This window comes from Dermacentor andersoni, chromosome 8 (genome assembly GCF_023375885.2).
Source record: "Dermacentor andersoni chromosome 8, qqDerAnde1_hic_scaffold, whole genome shotgun sequence".
In the NCBI taxonomy this organism is placed as follows: domain Eukaryota; kingdom Metazoa; phylum Arthropoda; class Arachnida; order Ixodida; family Ixodidae; genus Dermacentor; species Dermacentor andersoni.
In genome coordinates this window covers 142,913,332-142,916,919 of record NC_092821.1, presented here as the reverse complement: position 1 = coordinate 142,916,919, position 3,588 = coordinate 142,913,332, and positions in this window count along the sequence as shown.

Sequence of the window (3,588 nt, the reverse complement as noted above, 5' to 3'; positions counted from 1 at the left end):
TCTCCTAGCTTCCGTTTACTTCCAATTTTTCCAGGCAGCAAGGGTTAACCTTGTGTGAATAACCAACCTAGGTTATCTCATATTTGGTTATAGTGATAACGTACAGCTGGCGCTTGCAGGACCTGTTTTTACAGTCCCTGTAACGTCCCCTTGTTGGGCTCCATGGTGGGTGGCTGGCGTTATTGCCGAAAATTAAGTTCTCCTATGGCAAATTCCTTCCCACCCCTCCTTGATCGCCCTCAGAAAAGAGGGCGCACCGAAGATGTATTCAAGTTCTTTGGTCGTGAAAGATCCAACTTCCCACGATTTCATGTGATTCACTCGGAAAAGCCGGACACACAAGTACGCACAATCTCCCCATTTCTAGTCTCAAAGTCTTTAACTGAGGCTCTTGGTCAAGGTTACAAGGCAACAAGGATGGCAAGTGGAGATCTCCTCTTGGAGCTCCAGAATCTGAAACAATTTGAAAAGCTACCCAGTCTCGTGTCATTTGGGGACGTTCAAGTGACAGTGACTCCGCACCGCACTATGAACACTACCCGCGGCGTTGTCTCAGACGATGATTTGCTTCAGCTGACAGACGCAGAGCTCTTGGAGGGCTTCAGTGAGCAAAATGTTGTCAATGTGAAAAGAATAAAGATGAGGCGTGACGGTAAAGAGATTGCGACCAAACACATAATACTCACCTTCAATTCAAGTGTCCTACCCGAGTCAATCGAGGCCGGGTACATCAAGCTCCGTGTTAGGCCGTACGTGCCAAACCCACTCCGTTGTTTCAAATGTTAACGCTTCGGTCACAGCTCGCAGAGCTGCCGCGGCCGCCAAACTTGTGCTAAATGCAGTGCCAAAGAACACACCACTGAAACTTGTGAGAACGCTTTCCGCTGTGTAAACTGTGATGGGGAGCACGCCGCGTACTCGCGGTCGTGCCCATCATGGAAGAAAGAAAAGGAAATTGTTACAATTAAAGTCACGGAAAATATCACCTTCAAAGAGGCACGCAAGCGGGTTTCATACCTGCCCAAGAAAAGCTTTGCCGATGTGGCGCGTCAGGGGGCAGCGTCACAACGGCCCCCGGCGGCTGTCCGACCCACAGTCAGTGAGTCGGCAGTCACGCCATCTGCCCCCGCGGTGGTTGCAGCTAGCGCTGCTCCGCCAACCGAGCAGACGGAGCCATCGACCCCGAAGGAGGGTGCAGCCGAGGCTGCCCCAACCTCCGAGGCCCCCTCCAGCGCTGGCAACGGCCAGCGCAGCCAAATCCCTCAGGGAGCCCCATCGACCTCCGGGCTGGTGGGCGCAGGGGTCTTGCCCTCCAAGGCGGGACTCCCTCTGAAAATCTCTCGCTCGCAAGAGCGCTTGTCCGGCGTCTCACAGGAGGCAATGGACACTACACCTGTCCTCAAGGCGCACCAAGCGCCTAAGGAGCGCCGAGGTTCGCTCGAGCGCTTCAGAAAGAGCAAAACCCCTATTACAGGGCCTCGAAAGGGCTCTGTAATGTAAGACATCCCTTCCGTTTCCGTAAACACAGCACCAATTAATTTAAAATATGGATACACAAATCATTCAATGGAATGTCAGAGGTCTACTTAGGAATCTTGATGATGTTCAAGAACTGATCCATAAACACAATCCAAAAGTGCTGTGTTTACAGGAAACACACTTGAAATCAAAATACACAAACTTTCTTCAACAGTATGTCACATTTCGCAAAGATCGCGATGATGCTGTCGCATCATCGGGTGGTGTTGCAATTATAATTCAAAAAAGCATAGCCTGTCAACGTGTACAGCTACGAACGGCCCTTGAGGCAGTGGCGGTTCGGGCTATTCTGCTGAAGAAACTTATCACTATTTCCTCGCTTTATATTCCCCCCCATTATAAACTAAGCAAACATGAATTTCAGTCCTTTATAGATGAATTGCCAGAACCCTATGTTGTTCTTGGCGATTTCAATGCGCATAACTACCTGTGGGGCGACCCTCATATAGATGCGCGAGGACGTCTTGTCGAACAATTCCTTTTTTCTTCTGGTGCGTGTCTGTTGAATAAGAAGCAACACACATATTACTCTCTAGCAAACAGAACCTATTCTTCAATAGATCTTAGCATAGTCTCCCCGTCTGTACTGCCTGAACTTGAATGGGAAGTTGCCGACAACCCTTACGGCAGCGACCACTTCCCTATACTGCTAAGATCACCTAAAGAAAATGAATATCCACCACACGCTCCTAGGTGGAATATTGACACAGCAGACTGGGACAGGTTCCGAAACTTAACTAGTATATCATGGGACGACATGTCTTCTTTAGAAATCGATGCTGCTGTGGAGTACTTCACAGCCTTTATAATAGATGCCGCATCTAAATGCATACGTGAAGTAAGTGGCTCGGCATGCAAACGGCATGTCCCGTGGTGGAACGATGAATGTAAAGTCGCACGTAGGAATCAAAACAAAGCGTGGGGGTTGCTACGCGCTTCGCCCACAGCAGAGAATCTTGTTAACTTGAAGAAAGTTAAATCTCAAGGCAGGAGAACCCGCCGGCAGGCCAGAAGAGAAAGCTGGCAAAAGTATCTATCGAGTATTAACTCGTTTAGGGATGAGGCCAAAGCCTGGAACAGAGTTAATAGGATTAGAGGTAGGCAAACATACTCAGTCCCCCTGGTAAACACACAGGGCGATACACTGCAAGACCAGGCCAACTCACTTGGGGAGCACTTTGAGAGTGTATCAAGCTCAAATCATTATTCGCAATCCTTCCTAAAATATAAACAAATAGAAGAATGCAAGCCACTCATCAATAAATGCCGACAGAATGAACCGTACAATTGCCCTTTTAGTGCTGCCGAGTTGAAAGCTGCCTTGAGCGCATGCAAGAGTTCCGCACCAGGATCTGATAGAATCATGTATGAAATGCTCAAAAACTTACACAATGACACGCAACTTACACTACTCACACTTTTCAACACCATCTGGGATGCAGGGTACCTTCCAACCGCGTGGAAGGAAGCCATTGTAGTCCCTGTTTTGAAACAAGGCAAAGACCCTTCCTCAGTGGCAAGTTACCGCCCGATAGCCCTCACAAGTTGCATTTGTAAGGTGTTCGAAAAAATGATAAATCGGCGACTCATTCATTTCCTTGAACAGAGCAAAATGCTTGATCCTTATCAGTGCGGCTTCCGAGAAGGGCGCTCCACAACCGATCATCTCGTGCGTGTTGAAGGGAATATCCGGGACGCATTTATACATAAACAGTTCTTCCTATCGATATTTCTCGATATGGAAAAGGCGTATGACACAACGTGGCGTTACGGAATCTTAAGAGACCTGTCAGAAATGGGCATCCACGGTAATATGTTTAATATAATAAAAAGCTATCTATCAAATCGTACCTTCCGGGTAAAAGTCGGCAATGCACTCTCACGTTCTTTTACGCAAGAAACGGGTGTACCCCAAGGAGGCGTGCTCAGCTGCACGCTATTTATCGTGAAGATGAACAGGCTTCGTGCTTCACTACCACCCGCCATCTTTTACTCTGTCTACGTGGACGACATTCAAATAGCTTTCAAATCTTGTAACCTCGCAGTCTG